Source organism: Dendrobates tinctorius, unplaced genomic scaffold (genome assembly GCF_039654945.1).
Source record: "Dendrobates tinctorius isolate UK_male_01 unplaced genomic scaffold, ASM3965494v1 ptg000039l, whole genome shotgun sequence".
Taxonomy (NCBI): Eukaryota; Metazoa; Chordata; class Amphibia; order Anura; family Dendrobatidae; genus Dendrobates; species Dendrobates tinctorius.
In genome coordinates, this window is record NW_027361707.1 from 13,746,506 (window position 1) to 13,771,388 (window position 24,883).

The window sequence follows — 24,883 nt, forward strand, 5'->3', positions numbered from 1 at the left end:
CTATCATGGGACTCTGGCGCCATCTTGTGTTCGGCCAGGGAATTGCAACCTCAGAAGAGGTTTATTGAGAGGAGAAGAGATGAGTGTGTTCTGCCACAGGCTGAAGCACAAGCCCAGGTTCTGCAAGTACCCACGGGAAGAGGAGATGTTGGAGTTGTTTGTCGCTACGCCCAAGCTCATCCTAGCCAAGGGCAGACTGGGGCTGCCAGAGGATCAGAAGCCCCGGATCTGGCTGCGGTGTGGATGCCTCATGATCTTCAGGCTGAGGTTCAGCCTCCACCTAGGTGCCGGACCTCTTCGACTTCACAGGAACCAAACATGGAACGACCTGCTACTGCTGGTGAGATTGCTTTTTCTTCTCTTAATGCAGATAGGGCTTCTCCTGCTTTTGTTCAGGACTTAGTTAATAGGGTTGTGGCGGAAGTTAGAAGTTCAATGGGGGTTAATTCTCAGATGTTACCCTCAGCTGTCGGAGCTGTGGGGGTGGATGAATCCCTTTACCGCAAGGCTATGACCTGCGATGTCTCCCCTTTGGGCTTCCATCTCAGTCAGACAGTCAAAGATAAAATATGGAATAAGGAGTATGTTGACATTTTCTCTTTGCTGCCTGGTGGGAAGGATTATAGCTCTCGGCTTGAGAGGAAAGAAGCAGACGGCGATGAGAAGAAGAAAACTTTTAAATCTTTTCATATGTGGCTTCAGGCCTTCAATATTTTTGCCGCTGTTTTAGGGGAAAAACATCCCTCGCTATGCAGTGGGCTGTTTCAGCACTCAGACTCTATTTTGGAGGCTTACAAAAGCTTTGGAGGGGTCGCATGGCTTCATTATGACGAAGCGTTTCGTCAGAAAATGGCCGTGCACCCCTCATTGGCGTGGGGTACTAAGGATGTGGGCCTTTGGCTCAACCTTATGCTGCCTCAGAGGTCCGCAGGACCTAAACAGCAAAGCAGCTTGCCTTTGAAAAAGGGTTTCTGCTTTGCTTTTAATGACTCTATGTGTAAGTGGCAGGCAAACTGTCGGTTTCGTCACGAGTGCTCCTTTTGCGGCGGCAGTCACCCCGCCGCAAAATGTTTTAAGAAGGCAAATCAGCTGTCTCAGCAGCCACAAGGTGGTGGGAGGGACTCAATTTTCAAGAGCTCGGACGCCTGTGAAGGTACTAAATATGGTCCCGTGGTTGGACCGTTACCCAGACCACAAGAAGGCCGAGTTAATCAGTAATGGTTTTTTGTTTGTTTTTTTTGTACCTGGTTTTTCTGGTATTGGTTGTACGGTCTCAGGTAATTTGTCTTCAGTGCGTTCATTTTCCTCTGAGGTTCGGGCTCATATTGAAAAGGAGTTGTCTTTGGATCGGATCGCGGGTCCGTTTTTAGAGCCTCCATTTTCAGGTTTTCGGGTTTCCCCTTTGGGTGCCGTACCCAAGAGGGATTCGCATGCGGTAAGAGTGATTCATCATCTTTCTTATCCAAAAGGATCGTCATTGAATGATCAAGTCGATCCGTCGGAGTTTCCGGTTTCATACACGCCGTTTGATGTAGCAGTGGACGCTCTGCGTCGGTTTGGCCATTTCACTCTTTTGGCTAAGGCGGACATCAAGTCTTCTCCCGGTCAGTCCAGAGGGTTTTAATTCGCTGGGTTTTTCGTTCGACAATTTGTTTTATTTTGATAAATGCCTCCCGATGGGATTCTCGCTCTCTTGTTTTTACTTTGAATCTTTTTCGATGTTTTTGGAATGGGCGACTTTTGAGGAAGCGAATTGCGGGTTTATTTTACATTATTTGGATGATTTTTTGTTTTTCGGTACGGAGTTTTCGGGAGATTGCTTTAAACTGCTGGATACTTTTCAGCGTTTAATGGAGTTTTTTGGTGTTCCTCTGGCGCCTGAGAAAACAGTTGGTCCTTGTACGTGTCTGGAATTCTTAGGTGTGATTTTAGATTCTTCCGCGATGGAATTGAGGCTTCCTCAGGACAAAGTTCAAAAAATGGTTTCCCTGATTGATTCTTTGCTGCTTAGGAAAAAAGCTACTTTGAGAGAATTCCAATCTCTTTTGGGATCTTTGAATTTTGCCCTGAGGATCTTGCCAATGGCTAGAGCATTTTCCCGTCGGCTGTATGACAGTATTAAGGGAGTCCATGGTGCAGGCGATCATATTCGGTTAACAGCGGAGCTTCGTTTGGATCTTGGTGTTTGGAGGAAATTCCTGGTGTCCTTTAATGGGATTAGTGTAATGCAAGAGGATTTTGTGGACTCCGACGCATTGTCGGTTTTTATTCGTTCTTTTCCTTCCTCTGGTTTTGTGATCTGTTTTTGTTCCACGTGGGATTCATGGTCGTGGCCGTCGGAATGGGTGTCTTCTGGGATTGTTTCTGGCTCTGCTCTTCTGGAAGTGTTCACAGTATTGGTATTGTTGACGCGGTGGGGTGAATGTTTAGCTAATAAACGTGTCCGGGTGAGGCTGGAGTTGGTTGGTTCGGTCTTTGCGATTAACACTTTGGCTACTAAATGCAGTTTCATGGCTAGGGTTTTGAGGGAGTTGGTTTTGACCTGTCTTTTGCATAACATTTGGATAAAGGCTTCTTTGTATCAGGAGCAAGGTCAATTTTTTGGTGGTTTTGTCTCACGACAGCGTTTGGAAGACTTTCTGTGTCAACATCCAAGGATGGAGTGAGAAAGTGTCCCTTGCCCGCAATCCTTGTGGGGTGTGATGGGGATATAATCCAGTCACTGATACGTAATTCTCTGGCTCCTTCGACTTGGTGTTCTTATTCAGCATCTTGATCTGATTGGAAGATGTTCTGTTCAGTACATAATTGTCATTGTTTGTCCTACGACGCTAGTTTAACCCTAGCCTTCTTGCAAGAAAAGGTAAAGTCTGGTGTCAGTTCTTCCGGTCTCCATCGGATTTTGGCTGGGATCTCCTTTTTCATGCAACTTTACGGTCGGACGTCTTTACATGGGCTTTTTCCGGTGCGCCAATTTCTAAAGGGTTTAAGGAAAGCGAATTTTCGTCCGGACTGTAGACGGCCTATATCAGTGGACCTGCTGATGCGGTTATGGGACACTTTGCCCAAGGTCTGTTTCGATTCATTCGAATCTTGCTTATTCCGGACGTGCTTTGTTTTTGCATTTTTTGGCGCGTTTCGGGTTTGCGAATTGGTCGCCTTGAACAAGGTTTCGCCGTCAGGTTTACAGGTCTCTGACGTTACCATTTATTTTTCGTCGGTCATTATTCGGTTCCGTCGTTCCAAAACAGATCAACTGGGTAAAGGCGTGTTGATTCGGCTTGGGGCCGTTCCAGATTCTCCGATTTGCCCTAAGGCAAACTTGGTACGTTGGTTTTCTTTCCGCCCTAAAGTCAATGGCCCATTATTTTTGCACGGCTCTTTGGAGCCGGTCACGAAATTCCAATTTGGTGTTTTACTTAAGAAATGTTTGCTATTTTTGGGTCTGGGACACCTAAGAATTACCCCACATTCTTTTAGGATCGGGGCCGCAACTGAAGCGGCCCGTCTTGGGCTGTCAGAAGACAGGATTAAACATCTGGGAAGGTGGGAATCTAATAGAGCAGAATTGTATATTCGTCCTGACCTGGCATTCACGGTTTAATTTTTGTTCTTTTGTTATAGGTCCTAGGACTATATGGATAGTAGGACATTCTTACGTTCATTGGGCTCATCGCAGAGCAAGTTTTCGGCCTTATACAAACAATTTGTCTTTCGATCCGGCTACCGTCCGTATTTTTTGGCATGGCGTTCGTGGCTTGCGCTGGGGGGATCTGTGCCAGCTTATTAGAGAGCTCTCATCCTCCTGTCCTCTTCCCGATCTGTTGATTGTTCATCTCTCGGGGAACGACTTGGGTAAGATCCGGACTTGGGATTTGTTTTGGTTAATGCAGAGGGATATGAATTTACTCCGTTCTATGTTTCCCGGGACTTTTCTGTTTTTTTCCGAAGTCGTTCCCCGTTTGATCTGGAATGGTGGCCCGTTAGGTTTTGTGAATGGTATCAGGAAAAGGATTAACAGGAGGATGGAAAGATTCATGTCTAGTCTAGGTTTTTTCTCTTTTCGCCATTTGGATTTGGAAGGCTTTTTGCCGGGCCTGAATCGTCCGGTTGGTGTTCATCTGGGGGACATAGGCCTCGATATCTTTAATTTGGGCCTCCAGACGGCTGTGGAGCAGTGGCTGGTTGTTTTGGGGGTGGTCAGCCATTCGTGATGTCTGCCCGTTTGGGTACGATTGCTCTTTTCAATGAGCGAATTTTGGTTATCGGATTAATAAAGGAATTATTTATGGAATTATTTATTAAAGAATTATTTATTTGGTGGATTTTGGTTTTTCCCATGGATTTCAGTAACCCTTAATAAAGTTTACATGGCCACTTTTCTCCACATATGTCTGGATGTCTCAATTATTTATTATAGAGTATTTAAGTTTGTTGGGTCCTATGTTGCCATGTCAAAGCAGTGGACCCTTGTCCGATGGTTACATGGCAACATGGACCTGTTTTTATTTGGGTTGGGTAGTTTAAGGGTTAATGCTGTCTCTAAGTTTCTTCTTTCAGGTTCTGAGGAATTGTTTTATTAATTGGCTGGTTATTAACCAATAAGAAATCGAGTTGTGTGAATTGACCCGGTAACAGGCTTTGATTGGTCTGCCTTTTCGGCGGGAGTAAAGGACTATATATACTGGAACCTGAGGTGATTTCATCACTTTTCAACTTTGAAGTTAAGAAGATGCCCGCCCGCCCTCCCCAATTTTATGTATTTCTCTCTTTTTCCGTCATGAAAGCTTTATTAGAGTTGGGTACGATTGCTCTTTTCAATGAGCGAATTTTGGTTATCGGATTAATAAAGGAATTATTTATGGAATTATTTATTAAAGAATTAATTAATTTATTAAATCAGCAGTCACCAATGACTTTCTAGGCTTAAACTGATGTCCGCGTAATACACAACAACCTGCAATTGATTGCAAAGAAGCCAGTCATTTCCTCTGCTGTCTACAAAATTGATGCTTGAAGTTGCTGCTGAGAATTGCAGTAGAGGATAGCCATTGTCTGCGACCCCTGAAAAGAAATTATAAACAAAGCATATCAATGCACATACATATGAAAACAAATAAACTACCGACCGGTCCATGGGCAAATATTTTTAAGGAGAAAAAGAGAAAAAGCATTTTTTGTTTGTCTGCAAAAAGGAACGTATTAGCTAATAAAATTTGTTTCCATAGATTAAAGCAGATGGACTCTCCTCTGTAGGATGGTGCCCATAGCAGTGTGCTAATTAGGGATGAGTGCAATTGAATTCTACTTCAATTTTAGAAAAAACGCTTTTGCCAAAATGTTTTTTTTTTTTGCTTCCATGCAAATTCAGCAAAATAGGGGCCATTGGCTACCATTTTTGTAAACCCTAAAGGGTAATCCAAATATTAAGAAAAAAAAATTGTTACGTTAACACTCACTTCTCCGGTCCCTCAGCTCCTTGCCGCCACTCATCCAATCTTCATTGCCACCACTGATTGTTGCTGCTTATGCTGAAATCCCAGGCGCTCTCATGCTGAGCTGGAATGGCTCTGCACATTCAGGGTGTGTGAACACGCTACGGATTCTGCTGCAGATCTGCAGCGGTTTTGGCCCTGCGGATCTGCAGCAGTTTCTGCTGCGGTGTACAGTACCATTATAACCTATGGAAATAAAAAAACGCAGTGCAGATTTTTCCGTGCGGATTGCTGTGGTTTCTAAACCGCAGAAAGAATTGACATGTGAATTCTTTCTGCGGATTCCGCTGCGGTTTGTCGTCTCCTCCATTGTGCAGATGCTAAACCGCAGGGCAAAACCGCAGATCAATCCGCAGGTAAAACCGCAGGTCTTTTGACCTGTGGATTTACCTGCGGATTTTGCAAAATCTGCGAGGATCAATCCGCAGCAGAATCCGCATCGTGTGCACACACGCTCACAGTCCACATCAGAAACCACTGGAGCCATAGGCGGAGGAGGACATGACTTGGGGATGGGTGGACCCTTACTCCTGCAGCTTTTTTGGTATAGTGGTGTAGATTTTAAGCACGAGGGATGTTGCTTTCAGAGTAAGAAGCCCAGTATGTCTGTGCCTGGTGGGTCACTGTGAGGAGGGTGAGGATTATATAGGACACGAAATCTGTGTCTCTCCCTCTTTCTTGCACAGGATGAACAGGAGGAAGCATGTCTGCAGTGTCAGGGAGTATAATACTGGGGTTATCTCCTCACATTACAGATGATAGGAGCACATTCCCCTCAGACATCATGTACTAGTGTAGTATCAGCTCCTACATTATGTATGGGATCAGTATTACCTCAGAAATTCATGTAGCTGCCTTGTCCCTCATGTGCCTGCTGCATTTTCCTCACAGACTGTGAGACAACTTCTGTGTGACCTCCCTGCAGACATGTTTGATAAACTACTCTGCATTCACCTCAGACATTGTGTAGTGTGTACTAGGGTAGTATCAGCTCCTACATTATACTGTATCTGGGGTCAAGGTTACCTCAGAAATTCATGTAGCTGCCATGTTCCCTCACTTATTGCAGAGGCAGCTTTTGTGTGTCCTCCCTGCAGACATTTCTGATATACCACATTACTGCTGTATTATACAGAGTCTTCATGAGTTCGGGGTTTAGGTATGATAGGACAGAGCAGGGACACAGAGTGTCTGCCATTACTATGGTGGAGCTGGGCAGTCACATGTATTAGAGACACTGGTGAGAGGAGCAGTCGGGGGATGGTATATGTATGATGATGAGAGGCTGCACTTCATGTCAGTGCACTGTATACTGACCCTGCTGGGTGCTGATTACCCCCCTTCCCAGTTATGGAGTCTGATGATCTGTATGTGACCTCATCTCTGTTACACACTGTGAGGCTGGGTGTGCAGATCCCGTGTAACCAGGTTACTCACTATATATGTGGTATATGTGTAAAGGCTCCATTCCTGTGCTGTATACTTCACCTGTACCACAGGTCTGTATACATGATATCACTCCTCACTCTGCTATATGCGGATCATGCTGGGTATAGACATCCTGTGTCTCCAGGTCATTTTCCTGGCTGTACATATAATCTGGACATGACTTCCAGCTTAGTGCTTGATTTCTGTAGCTATTGCTGCCTTTAGTCCTTGTCATGATCTGACAGTTTTAAATTGCACTGGGTGAACTTTTTTTACTTTGGAAAGTTCCAAGGTGTCTTGACTGTCCCCGGTGGTGGTTAGTGGTATTGCACTTTAGGTTTTTGTGCACTTAATTATGGATCAGGTGTGACACCCTATAAAGGTGTGCTAGGGGTGTGCAATCACTGCCTGTGATATTGTGAGATTGTTTTCACTCTGAGTGGGAGAGCCTGGAGGAAGGATGGAGCTGGTGAGGAGTCCTGCGCAGTTTAGCCAGGGGGGACGTGTTTCAGCTATGGTGTCTGGACGAAGGGCTGGCATGGCGTGGTGGGGTCGCAGTGATGGTGTCAGCGGGAAGTGTCTGCATGGTCTGGTGGAGTGGCTACTATGGAGAGTGGCACTCACCATGTGGGACTTGGCTGCTGAGCTGGACTCAAGCATGCTTGACTTCGTGGCAGAAGCTGAACTCATCCTTGGGACTCTGTTACAAAGCTGCAGCAACTGGTGGTGGACTCTGCTCCTAGGCAGCACTATGGTGCAGGATCCTGTTATGGTGATGGATCCGGGTGGAGGAGAAGACGCACGCAGGTGGAGGGCTCTGTTGTAGGAGCATAAGCACAGAGCATAAAGCTAAGTGGTGTCCCCCTGTATTGTCTCTTTCCCTCATGTGTGTTATTAGTGCAGTGGTGGGATTAGTTTCTGCACCGACCTATTCCCTAGTGAGGGTTTAGGGTCAGGGCTAGCTAGGGCGTTGAGGTACGCGTGCGGCGCCCGGTGCGAAACCGGCATAGGGAACGCTAGGCGTGCAGGGACACTGGCTCAGGGGAGCTCAGGAGGTCTCCAATTCCCTTTTCCCTATGGCAGGGCCCACCACTGTTAATGTTTCCCAGGTTCCCCTTATTATTTAAATTCGCCGTACTGGAGGCGGGGTTTCCAGAATGTATGTATAACGTGTAATACTCAAATTCGCCAGGTGGAGGCGGCGTATCCACCTGCACGTTTTATTATTTAAATGCGCCCCACTGGAGGCGGTGTATCCAGGGTCACGTGTGTCACATGGGTTCGCCTTGCGGAAACATCTGCGTCCTGACACACGTGATCATGACAGTCCTCTTATGTTACATGCTGTCCTGCCGGATATATCCATCCTGTTTCTGTATATTGTCTCCCTCGTATGTTGCATGATCAGAGTATACCCACCAAGAGCTTATTTTATATTACCTCAGATGGTGGATAGCACAGGCCTGAATGGATTATGTTTTATCATGTGTAAAATAAATAATCGGGGAGTAACTCGGCGCATTTGAGTGGGCAGTAATAACTCAGCACATGGCGGGCATAGAGTGGGCACTCCTAGTGTGATGCTGCACATTGCTCTGGAGGACACATCATGGGCCCAGTTTTCAGCCCTGTCTCTCATCTATTGTAAGTGTATGTAGTAGAGTGACTGACTGGGATACAGAACTTGCAGTTTTCTGCTCACACACCTATGGCTGCAGGCAGCTTATATTAGACCTACATATTTCTTACCATTTGGTGATTAGAGTCTGTAACTGCTGTAGAGGAGCAGGCGGCTTCTCATTTATTGTTACAGCATATAACACAGCATTGCCCATCTCTGTCTATGTCTGGACCTTACGATGGGGTATTTTCCATTATTAACCTGTTGTATACCTTGGTTGTAAACCTGCATGGTTTTCACCCTCACTTATCCCACATTTTGTGCGGTTGGAGGGGTCCTTGAAGTTGGTTAAATATGGTCTGGGGGATCCATTGGGATACGGTTTCCTCCTTTTGGAATTCAATATGGTTCTGGATCTGGTGAAAGGTCGAGGGGAGTTTCGACAAGGGTTTGTCGGATCCCCAGGAAATTCAAGTGAACATTGGAACCCTTGTGGTTATGGTGCTCCCGAGCTGGTGGGCTAACGGCTGGGAGTAATTGTTGGTACATTTTATGTTCACTTTATGTTTGGTAATCACCAGATTTTTGGGAGCTTCAAGGACTCCCCCCAGCGTGTTAATATTATTTATGCTTTGATGTTTATTTTATGTTTATTTTAATAAGAACATGAATTTAAAATTTAAAAAAAAAAGAAAAAAAAAAGTTATTTGTTTTTCCTTTTAGTGGGTCCTTGGAAGTTATTTATAAATTGGTCAGTAGGGGTAACCATATTAAGTATGGACCTCTGGGGTGGGGTTCTTGGAGTTGACGCTGAATCAGCGAAAAGGAATTGGAAGTTTAAATTCTGGATCTGGCCTTTGGTTACGGCTCTGGACGGGTAACTCTGGATGGGGTGTTACCCGGGAGCTTTTGGTGGTTGGACTTCCCGGAACGGGATGTTTGGTGCCCTCGAGCTGGTGGTTTACGGCTGAGGGTAACGTGGATTTTTAAGTTCTTGTGTTTTTGCCAAATATTTAGCCAGAATTTTTGGGGCTCCAAGAACCCTCCCCTCATGTCGTATAAGATTGTGTATTTAATACTTATTGTAAATGTTTGTTATTTGTTAATAAACTGGCCGCTGACCCCCCCTGGGTATGGAAGGGTAACCATTTCAGGTATGGCACCATGGTTTTGAGGGGTAATCATCTCAGGTATGGCCCCCTGGTGTGGAGGGTAACCATCTTGGGTATGGCCCCCTGGTGTGGAGGGGTGACCATCATGGTATGGCCCCCTGGTCTCCAGAAGCATTTATATTTTGTAGGACCCTGTTAGGGTGAAGTCCCTGGGGTCATGGCAATCATATTTTGCATGCCTACAGAAGAAATTGGCTCCTCTGAGCCAGGAACAGCGGCTGGAGGGGAGAAGAGAACAAGGTTGTCATCTGGACAATGCAGTTATCTAGTGCATGAAACTGAAGAGCAATGTACCTAATCTGTGTGCCCTTGAGTCAGTGGGAGTGACTAAGGGTAAAGTAATCAAGTGCATTAACATGAAGGGCAATATGCCTATTCCCGATGCCCTTGATCTGGTAGGATCGGCTAAGGGTATAATCAAGTGCATTAACACAAAGGGCAGTATGCCTACTCCCGGTGCCCTTGAGCCAGTGGGAGCGGCTATGGGTAAAGTAATCAAGTGCATTAACACAAAGGGCAATATGCCTATTCCCAATGCCTTTGACCCAGTTGGAGAGGTCAACAGTAAATGTTATCAAGCGCATGAAAAACAATTAACAATGGCGTGGCAGTTTTATTAATAATGCCTTTGTAGACTTTTTCTGCTTTAGGTTTATTTAAATTACTACTTCCAGATATTCTGAACGTTATTTTATGGTCGGTTATAATGTTGTTATATTGTGTATAGTTTTTAATTACTCCCTATTTATAATATCTTTCTAATGATATGTTCATCACTCTTCGGGTAGTAATAGTAAGTGGGTTTAAGAAATTTTACTGCACAGCTACTGTAAATAATGGTGGTTTCTAGAACTATTATCTGTGATTTGGTGAATTATTAGAGCTGGCTACAATACGTGCGGTATAATAGTTTTTTGAGGCATGACAGATGTCATTATACAGGTATTCAGATTGTGGCTACGACCTTAATTATGGTTTACTTTTCACATTCCTCATTATGGGATCCTCATTGCAGGATGTTTAGCAACTGCTATTTTGCTGTAGTTACCTTATTATCGATCATAACTTGGTAGCATGGCATTGATAAAATTAATCTGTCAGAGCTCTGGAATTTTAATTTTATTACTTGTGTGCACAGACTTTCCGTAGCATGTAGAAATTGTTGATGGCTTTGTTAGGCATGGTTGATGGGGGTCGAGTCCATTTAAGGTGTCAAATGGCCTCTCTGGTGGTGGTTTAGGAGTCAGGTGGAAGTTGCAGGCAAGTTAAGGTGGACTCATTTTAACTAATAGAGGATGTAAAACCTCATGGTGGTGAACAGGCTCGGCTTTGGTGGCCAGCCTCAAGGACGTTGTAATGGTAACGTCAATCAGGGGCGGGCACAGTGGTTAAGCACAGGAGTGAGGATAATAGGGTCATTGGTGCCCTGAAAGTTTACTGGCTCTACTTGAATGGCAAGCCAGTGCGTGCCGCCCCTTTATGGCTGTCTGGCCTGGTTCTGTATGTCAGACAGCTGGGGATATCACAGTACTTGTGAATCCCAATGTACTAGCACTTCACCTGACTCCTACTGTGATTGTTTTAATCCTGTGATTTAAATAAAGCTGTGGCCATTTTGACAACCAAAATAATGTGTTGTGTATTTATTCTAGTGCCTAGGTTTACTGTAGTTATGGTGGTTTTAAGATGGAGTGGGGGTCCGTCCCATATCCATAAGTCATGGTGTCATGACGTTGTGACCTTTCACATGCTTGTGCAGATTCCTCCCAGACCCGTGGATTTCAGTATGAGCAGCAGTGATCAGAAGATGTGGCAAAACCGGACAGGTGATGGTGATCAGCAGAAGGTCCAGAGAGGTGAGAGACAAAGTAAGTATAAGTATTTTTTTTCATCTTACTTTTATTATGCTCTGTGGGACAATAAATATGTGGTCCAAAATAATACAACAATAAAACATTGTTTTTCAACTTAGATGTTACAATTTCAAAGAAGAAACATAATAAACAGCATGCACAGCATGCACAGCAATAAAGGAACCCCTAATTAATACAGGGGTTGCTCACCCTTTTGCATTGATGACAGCCTCCAGATGTTTCTTGAAGCCATCTATAAACTTCTTGCACTTCTCAGCTGGTATTTTCTCCCACTCTTCCTTCGCAGTTTGTTCAAGCTCTTGAATGTTTAGAGGGTTCTTTTTCCTAATGGCAGCTTTCCGCTCACCCCAAAGATTTTCAATGGGATTGAGGTCAGGATTCATTGTTGGCCATTTTATATCAGTCCTCTTTTCTTTTGAACCATTCCTATGTACTTTTGGATGTGTGCTTTGGATTATTGTCTTGTTGGAGAACGCATGATCTTCAACTCTAATTAAGTTTTCCTACACTGGGTAGAACATTTCACTCTAAAATCTCTTGATAATTCTCTGATTTCATGATTCCTGTGATACGGTCATGGCCTCCAGTACCAGACGCAGCAAAGCAACCCCACAGCATTATGGATCCTCTCTCCATGCTTAGCTGTTGGTAGGGTGTTCTTTTCCTTATAAGCTTCATTGCGCCATCTGTAAACAAACTGTTGCTTTGCATTGCCAGGCAGCTCTATTTTTATTTCATCTGTCCTCAGAACATTTTTCTAGAAAGACTGTGGTTTGTCAAGGTATTCTTAGGCAAAGGGCAGTCCTTTCTTTTTACGTCTTTTCTACAGCAATGGTTTCTCCCTGGGCCTACTCCCATAAAGCTCTGCTTGGTTTTGTGTGCGGCCTATGATAGTTGTTGAAACCATGACCCCAGACTGTTCCAGGTTGGCCTTCAGGTCTATGGATATTTGATGTGGTGTTTTTTCCCCACCATTTGCACCAACCTTCGAAGACATCTCTTGTCAATTTTCCCCTTTCCCCCATGTTTTGGAAGGTTCTTGATGGTTACATGCTTGGCAAACGTCTTAATAATATTGTGCACTATTGAAACTGGGATACCAAGGTCTTTGGAGATGGCCTCATACCCTTTGGAAGTCTTGCGTTTGCTAATAATAGCAGTTCTGATGTCCTCAGACAGCTCCTTTGCCTTCACGATTGTGACAAAGGAAAGGAGCCTACAATGTAGCTTTTTAAAACACCAAAGTCATCATTCGTTGGGTAATTGATGTCACATGGGCACTGACAATTAATCACAAGTGACTCTCATTTGTAATTTACCATAGGCGAGTCAAAATGTGATTCCATACTAATTTAATATTAAGGATGCTAATACTAATGTGACAGCAAGCTTTAGGGTTTTCTAGAACCCCCCCCCCCCCTATTATTTTTGTTTTAAATTATTGTTTATCATTTGCTCTTTTATATTTAACATGAGTGCGCTGTACAAAAAAAGTTGTTTCACTTGATTAATTTTTTTTCAGGAGATAATCCACATTATGTACTTACACTTCATGGGTGCCAATAACAATGAGCAGGACTGTAGATACATTGGAAGAGGAAGAATAGGGATGGCAAGTATAAGGGCACAGTCAGATGGCTATATAAATTGGACCAGGATCGGACTGCAATGTACAGACTGGCCAACGACTCTCCCAATCCAAGCATGACAGCTGCATAGAAATACATGGACCTATCACGTTCAGTTAGGTATAACGCCGGCAAGTCCATTCAGTGCATTCCGATCTTGGTCCGAATTATACAACTGTAGGTAGATGGATCGGGCTGGGGCAGCTTCTTGTGTGTCTGGGCTGGAACCATCGGGGCTGTCACCATTGTTGCGGTGGGAAGCACTTTCTGACCGGAGCAGACCTTTGCAACTGACTGCAGGGGGTAGGGATAAAAGGAGCTGAGCACGTGAAAGGGGAACTTCTGGCGAGAAGACAGGTGACACGTAAGGAGAAGATTGACTCCGTCTCCACAGTTCAGCACCAATCATCAGGCCTACACCGCAGTTTAACCGCCTCTACACGCACTGCCTGCATTGAAATAGAGCCGAGCTCCTGGCAGACTTCCATACCTGAGAGCTCAGATGTGACAACACCCTTCGCAGTGCCTGACGGTCGGTACCAGAAAGGCCACGCGCAACACTCTGACTCCATAGGCCCCTCTGTGGCCTCCTCTCCGGAACTTTGTGGCCCACTTATTTTTCCATCTTCTACTCCCCGTGCAACTCCATGTATCAGAACCGGAAGCCCACGCTTGGAAAAGCCAGGAACCGAACTTTCGTTCAAGACACATTGCTTCGACTTCATCCCGGATCACTTCAGAGACTTCTCGTTTCACCTGTCTCGACATCGTGGGATCGTGTAACCCTGACCTTCTGGGTGCTACAGACTGATAAGTTGATTCATACCTTTACCGATCGTTATTAACGTTATATCTACACTGTTCATCTTTCCTGTATTTATATTATTATGTTTCCGCGATCTCCCTGCGTTGAGTACTGATTGCCGATTAATCCCTGCATAAAATACCTGTTAACTCTTGTTCTGTCTCCTGCTCGTCACTGCATCCCGTGTTCCTGCTAGCAACCTTAGGGTGTGGGCACACGTTGCTGATTCGTGAGCGGAATTTTCCACATGGAATCTGCTTGTTTTGGCAGCATCCGCAAGTAAAATTCTGCACGTTTTTGCTGCAGATTTATTGCAGATTTAGTGCGGATTTCTCCTGCGTTTTTACACCTGCGGATTCCTATAATGGAATGTGTTGTGAGTTCATTTTCCCCTTCACTACTGAGGCCCGAGGAACTCCCTCTTCTGGTGAAGAAAGGTAGTGATCCTGATTGTCAAACACCTGGGGCTGATGATGATGACTGGCTGAGTGGAGTTAATGACTGGATATAAGGCTGCCGACGCCCTTCTGGCCTGCGGGTGATTTCTCTGTGGACTTCTAGGAAACCAGTCTGATTCCTGCTCATCTAAAGCTAAGATTTCTGCTTTGCCTTTTTGCATTAGTGTTTTGTTTTCCTTGCTTTTCTGGATTCTGCCATTCCCTGCTGGGGTGAGCTGAATCTCCTTTTGCCTGTTGCTCTGCCTTCAGAATATTCCTGAGTACTGACATAGCCTTATTTGAAGCCTAGCGTCTTCAGGGCCTTTTTTACTGTCAGTTTGTTGGCTCTTATTTTCATAGGGTTTTTCACGGATTGCAGACAGCAGCCTTCCTGTCCTTTCCTATCTAAGATAGCTTGGGCCCCATCTTTGCTCAGTCTATCTTTCTGTCTGTGTTTTGTTCTTTCTTCTTGCTTCACCGTCATTATATGTGAGGGGCTGCCTTTTGCTTTGGGGTCTGCTCTGGGGCAGTTTAGATTTCCCTTTCTGTCTTTAGGCTATGTAGTCCTCCGGCTGTGATCGAGGGGCCTAGGGCATCGTAGGAGCCCCCCACGGCTACTGCTGGTTGTGTTGATAGGTTCAGGGGTCTGCAATCCGATAGCTGCCAACTTCTCTGGTTTTCTGGACTTAGCTAGCATTTCTATTTTTGCCTCCTACGGTGACTCAATCATAACAGAATCACCCGCCATACCGCAGATCCTAGGGTACTCAATTGCAGGAAAGAATTGTATAAAAAAAAAAAAAAAAGACAAAAAAAGGTGTGTATATTTTTTCCTCTATATCTCTGAGGCCGTAGGGGGAATTTTTTTTTCTCTCAATGGAGATAAAGCAATTGTCTGATCGTGTGGAGCAGCTCGCTGCGGAAGTGCGGGGAATTTCCGCCTACCTTGCTCATTCTGCTGAACCAAAGATTCCTGCACCTGATGTATTTTTTGGGGATCGGTCTAAATTTTTGAATTTCAAAAATAATTGTAAATTATTTTTTGCCTTGAAGCCTAACTCGTCAGGGAGCTCCGCGCAGCAGGTTAAAATTGTCATCTCCTTGCTGCGTGGCGATCCCCAGGATTGGGTGTTTTCTTTGAAACCAGATGATCCTATTCTGACTAATGTGAACGCATTTTTTCAGGCCTTGGGGTTGTTGTATGACGAACCTAATGCCATTGATCAGGCTGAAAAGACCCTGCTGGCATTGAACCAGGGTCGTGATTCTGCAGAATTGTACTGTCAAAAATTCCGAAAGTGGGCAGTACTTACTACCTGGAATGATAATGCCTTGGCTGCTCTCTTTCGGAAGGGGTTGTCAGAAGCCGTAAAAGATACTATGGTGGGATTTCCTGTTCCCTCTGGTCTTGACGATTCTATGTCTTTAGCCATTCAGGTTGATCGGCGTTTGCGCGAACGCAGAGCTGCACGGGAGGTGTTGCCACCTGTTGAACAGATGTCTGAACCTATGCAATGTGATAGAGTTTTTTCCAGAGAGCAGCGTCAGGAGTTCAGAAGGCGTAATAAGTTGTGTTTTTTCTGTGGAGATGCCTCGCATATTATTTCTGTCTGTCCTAAACGCGAGAAACGCCTTGCACACACATTTTCTGTTGGTGGTGTTCAACCTAAGTTTCTTCTGGCTATTACTCTGATCTGCTCCCTGTCCACATTTTCCACCAAGGCTTTTGTGGATTCGGGAGCAGCTCTAAACCTAATGGACTTGGATTTTGCTAAACGTTGTGGATTTCCGATGACACCTCTGCAGACGCCTATCCCTTTGAGGGGGATTGATGCTATTCCTTTGGCTAAAAATAAACCTCAGTTTTGGACCCAGGTGGTTGTCTTGCTAAATTTTCTCCCAAATTAGGTTATTTACCTTAACTTACGTAGCGCTCACTGGCATCCCAACCAGGCAAAGATTATTGACAATCTTTTATTTTAGCAAGCAATCATTTTGTTTTACATAGCACATGAATAGTCTCATTGATTTAAAAACGACAGTTATGACATGAAAGATTTCAGCATCAATAATAATTACCGAGTTATTGTAGCATCACCCTTCACATCGGGGGACCTCGATCAGCGGGAAGGGGTTTTCCTCGGTAACCATCACAGACTAAGTGCGTCCACTTGAATCGTCTGGAAAGTCCCCACCCGCTGAGGAGGTCAGCACTTTTTATAATATTAATTGGAATGATCACGCACTGACATGCGCAGTGAATCAGGTTTCACCTTGATCACGCGCTGTCATGCACAGTAACTTGTTTTTTTTCACATTCCTCCTTTATCTCAGTTGGTTTGGTTCTCACATTCCTCCCTTTCGACTCCCACAACAATGCCTGGGCAGGTGCTTGTTTTTTCACATTCCTGAGTGTGTGCTCTCCTCATGGCAGAAAAAGTTCAGATTCCGATCACAATCCATAGTATCCAAATGGATGTTTCAATGTACTGCAATCACTATCTTATTGACTGGATGCCTATCTATACCAGTCTCTCACCCATGCATATCCCATTTGTATCACAATCGGTCCTTGATTGCAGTCTTTTAAACACCATCTTTATAGGACACCATGAGCACTTGTGGTTTCTTGCAACACATTTTGTAAGCTATATATGGACCATTAAATCGAGGCATTCAATAATACAAATTTTCTGGTACCTCCAATATCAATGGGGCCACTACATATCTACACATTACATCTGATTTGGTAACATTACATACATAAATTACTCCAGTACAATATATATCATTGCAAACCATTTTGGAGGATTGTATTGATCACGGTCCTCCACGCTTGTTCATTAAATTAAATTTGTTAGTAACATTCTGTAAATTCAGCATAATAGTGTCTATTCCAACCTGCATGCTAACTGGCTGCCATATTGTAGGCATCCGCTTATCTTGCAAAGTCAAAACATCTTCAACATCATTTATTTCAACCTTTCCAGTATTCTTGTGCACCGCATATATAGATCGGTATCTCCTTTGATTTCAGGGCTCCAGCCCAGAAAGTTCCATCAAATGCAATATTTAGAAAGTAACACCTTTGATTTGCTTCACAAATAAAATTATCTTGATTCCTGGATTTGGTCGAATTGACCCATCCCCATCCCATCATTCCTTTTCTGGTATTCGTCACCTTTTTCCCCGACGTCCGAGCGTCACTTTAAGGAACTGCCAAATTCACGATACCAAGGATTCCAAGGGTTGTCAACAGTTTTTGATTCTAAAATAAAACTAAAACAGTATTATTCCCGCAAATCACACTTCCACTCCTGGCCTCGGAACGTATTCCTTCCTGAATTTTGTAGTCAGACAGATTCCAGGAGTCCAGGCACCGATGCTGTCCAAACACGCGAGCCCAAGGATTCCACTTAACCATATTTGAAGATTTGGAATCTATAAAATCAATAATCAACATTATTCTCTCAAATAACATTTTCCTTGTGGGATATATTCCCATTTTTCTACTCCTGGCCTCATAATTAACAGGGTATGGTCTTTGCCTATTGCTATCACTTCAGCCTCTGAAGGCGGTCCTTGGGTATTTTGAAACCAGATTTTGGCTCCCACATTAGTGATGTTAGAAGAGCCAAAACCATTTGAGCCTCTGATCGTTAATTCTGAAGGGGCTGTTCCCTCTTGCACATCTGACAAATTTATTGGAATCAAAAGCATTTGCGCAATACGCTGTCCTTTCTCCAAAATTAGAGGCTCATTCCCCAAATTTATCATTAATACTTTGATTTCTCCTAGATAATCTGCATCTATGACTCCTCCCACCACCATGGCCCCCTTTAATGCCAAACTAGACCTAGTGGCTATCTGTCCATAGTGGTCCTTTGGAATCTGACACCCCAATCCTGTAGCTATTGGTTTTACTTTCCCCTGTGGAATCACAACAGTTTCCAATGCACTCAAATCCAAACCTGCTGAATGTGGAGTCGCTCGTTCCGGTATTCGTGCTTCTTGATCAGTTTTCCACCATATGACGGACCTTATCAGGTGTGCCTCATGTATGGTGAGATTGGGTGTAAGCATCCTCATGAGAGGAGTCATGGAGTCTGTGATAGGCCTGTTGTTAATTATCTGTAAAGCCTCACTCAAATTGTCTCTCCATTGTCCATACTGTGTATCAGATTGATTAAGTTTTCTCAATGTGGATTTTAATAATCCATTCATTCTTTCCACCAAACCTGCTGCTTGTGGATGAAACAAACATTCTAATGAGTCAACAGGGACATGGGCATCAACATAAAAAACAGCACTTTTAGTAACCTGAATTATTTCCTCAATACTCTGCCAAATCTCCTTAGCCCACACCTCTTTTCCATGAATCTGCCAATCATGTTTTTTATCCCATGATCCAAGTAGCTAATCCATTAGCCACTGACCATGAATCAGTGTACAGATAACATTCTGAAACTTGTTCATGTTTCAAAGCCAAAAAAAAAAAAAAAAACCCATATAATTCAGCATATTGACTGCTTTTCCATTTTCTTTTCCAGTATTCCAGGAACTTTTACTGCAGTTTTTTTTTTTCCAGTTACATTCTGATAATGTTCTCACTTGTCTTTTTACAACCAGGTGTTACATTCTAACACCACTTTCTGCCCTCCTACTTCTGTTATCTTTTGTTTTAACTGAGAGCATTTCTCCTGCATTTGTTGATTCCGCTCATGCATCACGCGATATGCACTGAGCAGAATCCAAGTTCGTCGCCCAAGCGACACAACATCACCCGCCTTGGCGGGGACACCCATGAGTACATTAACAACATCATGGGTTAACTGCATCACCTGCCTTTGCAGGGAAAACCTCGAGTAACTAAACAACATCGAGGGGTTATCTGCCTCACCTGCCTTTGCAGGGATCCCCATGAGTAAACCAACAACATCATGGGTTAACTGCATCACCTGCCTTTGCAGGGAAAACCTCGAGTAACTAAACAACATCGAGGGGTTATCTGCCTCACCTGCCTTTGCAGGGATCCCCATGAGTAAACCAACAACATCATGGGTTAACTGCATCACCTGCCTTTGCAGGGAAAACCTCGAGTAACTAAACAACATCGAGGGGTTATCTGCATCACCTGCCTTTGCAGGGATCCCCATGAGTACACTAACAACATCATGGGGCTCTGAGCCCTTGAGCTTATTATCCTATGCCTCTGCAAGTCCACTACTCCCCAATTCATGCGCTATTATATCATACAGAGCTTCGGTCCAGCCAGGAACCTCCGTTTTTTCCTCAACTTTTCTTTATTACTTCGCCTGAACATTGTAACAAAAATTTGGCAAAATGCCAAATGCTGATTTTTTGCACAAAGAAACCTTAACTAATATTCCGTATTTTGACAAAAATAGAATTTCAAAATTATATTCAGGCAAAAAGTTATTTAGGATTTTCCAAAATTGGCTTTCTGCCAAATAGACGCAACCTATCTCAACTTTACAATCATCACTTCTCCAGACTATAGAACATACCAAAAACCTTCCTAGTTACAACTACAAAAATCTTTTTACTCAAAAGCCTGAAATTTGAAAAATCCTGCCGACTACGCCAATTTATGTCTTGCTAAATTTTCTCCCAAATTAGGTTATTTACCTTAACTTACGTAGCGCTCACTGGCATCCCAACCAGGCAAAGATTATTGACAATCTTTTATTTTAGCAAGCAATCATTTTGTTTTACATAGCACATGAATAGTCTCATTGATTTAAAAACGACAGTTATGACATGAAAGATTTCAGCATCAATAATAATTACCGAGTTATTGTAGCATCACCCTTCACATCGGGGGACCTCGATCAGCGGGAAGGGGTTTTCCTCGGTAACCATCACAGACTAAGTGCGTCCACTTGAATCGTCTGGAAAGTCCCCACCCGCTGAGGAGGTCAGCACTTTTTATAATATTAATTGGAATGATCACGCACTGACATGCGCAGTGAATCAGGTTTCACCTTGATCACGCGCTGTCATGCACAGTAACTTGTTTTTTTTCACATTCCTCCTTTATCTCAGTTGGTTTGGTTCTCACATTCCTCCCTTTCGACTCCCACAACAATGCCTGGGCAGGTGGTTGTTTTTTCACATTCCTGAGTGTGTGCTCTCCTCATGGCAGAAAAAGTTCAGATTCCGATCACAATCCATAGTATCCAAATGGATGTTTCAATGTACTGCAATCACTATCTTATTGACTGGATGCCTATCTATACCAGTCTCTCACTCATGCATATCCCATTTGTATCACAGTGGTAATGCGGGTCGCCCCAGACCATCAAGAAAATTGCAGGTTTTTGGTGTTACATAATCTGCATGATACTATTGTTCTGGGGTTTCCCTGGTTACAAATTCATAATCCAGTTTTGGATTGGAAATCTGTGTCTGTGGTGAGTTGGGGTTGTCGGTGTGCCTTTAGTGAGGCTCCGGTGTTTTTTCCACCTCTCCTCAGTCGCATGATGTTCCTGATTATTTGGCGGACTTTTATGATGTATTTAGTGAGAATGAGTCTGCGTCTCTGCCTCCTCATAGGAGTTATGACTGTGCAATTGAACTGAGCCCGGGGTGTAAATTTCCCAAGGGTCGGCTCTTCAATTTATCTGTACCCGAGCACGAGGCTATGCGATCTTATATTAAGGAGGCGTTGGAGAAGGGTCATATTAGACCATCCTCGTCACCCTTAGGTGCCGGTTTTTTTTTTGTAGCCAAAAAGAATGGATCATTAAGACCTTGTATTGATTATCGTGCTCTCAACAAAATTACTGTTAAATATCAGTATCCGTTACCCCTGATTTCTGATCTATTCTCCAGAGTTAAAGGTGCTTGCTGGTTTACCAAGCTTGACCTCAGGGGGGCGTATAATCTTATTCGCATTAAGCATGGGGATGAATGGAAGACGGCGTTTAATACTCCGGAGGGACATTTTGAGTACCTGGTGATGCCTTTTGGGCTCTCTAATGCCCCTTTTGTCTTCCAGTGCTTCATGAACGATATTTTCCAAGATTTTGTCGATACATTTTTGATTATCTATCTGGATGATATTTTGATAGAGTTGAGCGATACCGTCCGATACTTCAAAGTATCGGATCGGAATGGATCGGCCGATCTTAAAAAAAAAGTATCAGTATCGCCGATTCCGATACCGGAAGTCCCATTCAAGTCTATGGGACTTCCGGTATCGGAATAAGAAAAATCCTGTTTTTCCCTTGTACAGCCTCTCTGGGGTCTGTACGGGCCTTTCGGGGGGCTGTGCCAGCCTGCCGGGGGGTCTGTGCAGGCTCCGGTGGTCTGTGCCGGCCTGCCGGGGGGCTGTGCCGGCCTGCCAGGGGGGCTGTGCAGGCTCCGGTGGACTGTGCCGGCCTGCCGGGGGGCTGTGCCGGCCTGCCAGGGGGGCTGTGCCGGCCTGCCGGGGGGCTGTGCAGGCTCCGGGGGGCTGTGCCGGCCTCGGGGGGCTGTGCAGGCATCGTCCGATGGGACTACAAGTCCCATCGGGCGATGCCTGCTACCATGACAGTGATTGACACATTAGCCAATGATGGGACAGTAGTAGTCCCATCATCCGGCTAATGTGTTGAATGTAAAAAAAAAAAAAAAATTACATGCTACATACATACAACATGCATACTACATGCATGCTACATTCATACTACATACTACATACATGCTACATTCATACTACATATATACTACATGCAACATACATACTACATACATACTACATGCAACATACATACTACATATATACTACATGCATGCAACATGCATACTACATATATACTACATGCATGCTACATACATACTACATACATACTACATATATGCTACATACATACTACATGCTACATACATACTACATATATACTACATGCATGCTACATACATACTACATGCTACATACATACTACATATATACTACATACATACTACATGCATGCTACATACATACTACATACATACTACATACATACTACATGCTACATACATACTACATATATACTACATGCATGCTACATACATACTACATACATGCTACATTCATACTACATATATACTACATGCAACATACATACTACATACATACTACATGCAACATACATACTACATATATACTACATGCATGCAACATGCATACTACATATATACTACATGCATACTACATATATGCTACATACATACTACATATATACTACATGCATGCTACATACATACTACATACATACTACATATATGCTACATACATATGCTACATACATTGCTGTGTGGGAAATTCCCACGCAGCAATACATACTACATATATACTACATGCATGCTACATACATACTACATACATACTACATATATGCTACATACATATGCTACATACATTGCTGTGTGGGAAATTCCCACGCAGCAATGGCATAAAGTGAGACTAGGGACTTTTTTTTTTTTTAAGTGGCGGAGGAATACAGTGCGGAAGGATACCTACCTTCCGTCATTGGATTCCTGCAGCCCGTAGAGAACGGCAGCAACAGCTGATGCTGCAGTTCTCTACCCAAGATCGTCGTGGGACACACTCGTGGACTGCTTCGGATCGTGGGTGAGTATTTTTGTGGTTTGTTATGTTAATATTTATTCCGTAAAAGACAATGGCTTCGGGGAACAATGTGACAAGTATTGGTAAGTATGTTACTCTATGTTATATGTACTGTATGTCTATGTATGTATTGTATGAATGTATTGTATGTAGTATGTATGTAGTATATATGTGGTATGTATGTAGCATGTAGTATGTATGTAGTATGTATGTAGCATGCATGTAGCATGCAGTATGTATGTAGCATGCATGTAGTATATATGTAGTATGTATGTAGCATGTAGTATGTATGTAGCATGCATGTAGTATATATGTAGTATGTATGTAGCATGTAGTATGTATGTAGCATGCATGTAGTATGTATGTAGTATATATGTAGTATGTATGTAGCATGTAGTATGTATGTAGCATGCATGTAGTATATATGTAGTATGTATGTAGCATGTAGTATGTATGTAGCATGCATGTAGTATGTATGTAGTATGTATGTAGTATATATGTAGTATGTATGTAGCATGTAGTATGTATGTAGCATGCATGTAGTATATATGTATTATGTATGTAGCATGTAGTATGTATGTAGCATGCATGTAGTATGTATGTAGTATGTATGTAGTATATATGTAGTATGTATGTAGCATGTAGTATGTATGTAGCATGCATGTAGTATATATGTAGTATGTATGTAGCATGCATGTAGTATGTATGTAGTATGTATGTAGTATATATGTAGTATGTAGCATGTAGTATGTATGTAGCATGCATGTAGTATATATGTAGTATGTATGTAGCATGTAGTATGTATGTAGCATGCATGTAGTATGTATGTAGTATGTATGTAGTATGTAGTATGTATGTAGCATGCATGTAGTATATATGTAGTATGTATGTAGTATGTATGTAGTATATATGTGGTATGTATGTAGTATGTATGTAGTATGTATGTAGTATGTATGTAGCATGTAGTATGTATGTAGTATGTATGTAGTATGTATGTAGCATGTAGTATGTATGTAGCATGCATGTAGTATGTATGTAGTATTTTTTTTTTTTTTTTTTAACATTTAACACATTAGCCGGATGATGGGACTACTACTGTCCCATCATTGGCTAATGTGTCAATCACTGTCATGGTAGCAGGCATCGCCAGATGGGACTTGTAGTCCCATCGGACGATGCTTGCACAGACCCCCGGACATCAGCACAGCCCCCCGGCAGGCCGGCACAGCCCCCCGGCAGGCCGGTACAGACCCCCACAGGGTGCACAGACCACCGGCAGGCCGGCACAGCCCCCCGGCAGGCCGGTACAGACCCCCACAGGGTGCACAGACCACCGGCAGGCCGGCACAGCCCCCCGGCAGGCCGGTACAGACCCTGGGCAGTCCACACAGCCCCCCGGCAGGCCGGCACAGCCCCCCGGCAGGCCGGCAGAGACCCCCGGAAGGCCCGAAATGACGGCACATCATGATGCGCACACACCGCGCTTCATGATGACGTCAGGCTGTCAATCAACTTTGAACTTCCGATTCCGATGCCGACTTCCGATATTGAAAAAATATCGGAAGTCGGTATCGGAATTCCGATACAGCAAGTATCGGCCGATACCCGATACTTGCGGTATCGGAATGCTCAACACTATATTTTGATCTTCTCCAAGGATTGGGATTCTCATGTGGAACATATTCGGACTGTGTTCCGGATCTTGAGAGAGAATTCTCTGTATGTCAAAGGATCGAAATTCCTTTTTGGAGTACAGAGGATTTCTTTTTTGGGATTTATTTTGTCCCCGTCAACTATTGAAATGGA

The 24,883-nt window shown here is 43.7% G+C and overlaps 1 protein-coding gene and 1 long non-coding RNA gene across 6 annotated transcripts in view; one reads left to right on the forward strand and one right to left on the reverse strand.

Moving 5' to 3' along the window:
- The window catches only part of SLC2A9 (solute carrier family 2 member 9), a 635,276-nt gene that overhangs the window by 360,982 nt on the left and 249,411 nt on the right, over positions 1–24,883 (forward strand). The gene's annotated exons all lie outside the window — the stretch shown is intronic.
- Positions 17,042–21,094, reverse strand: LOC141088423 (uncharacterized). The gene is made up of 2 exons (XR_012231949.1): positions 18,432–21,094; positions 17,042–17,901 (listed from the first exon to the last, which is right to left on the reverse strand). It is a non-coding gene; the product is annotated as an uncharacterized lncRNA (long non-coding RNA).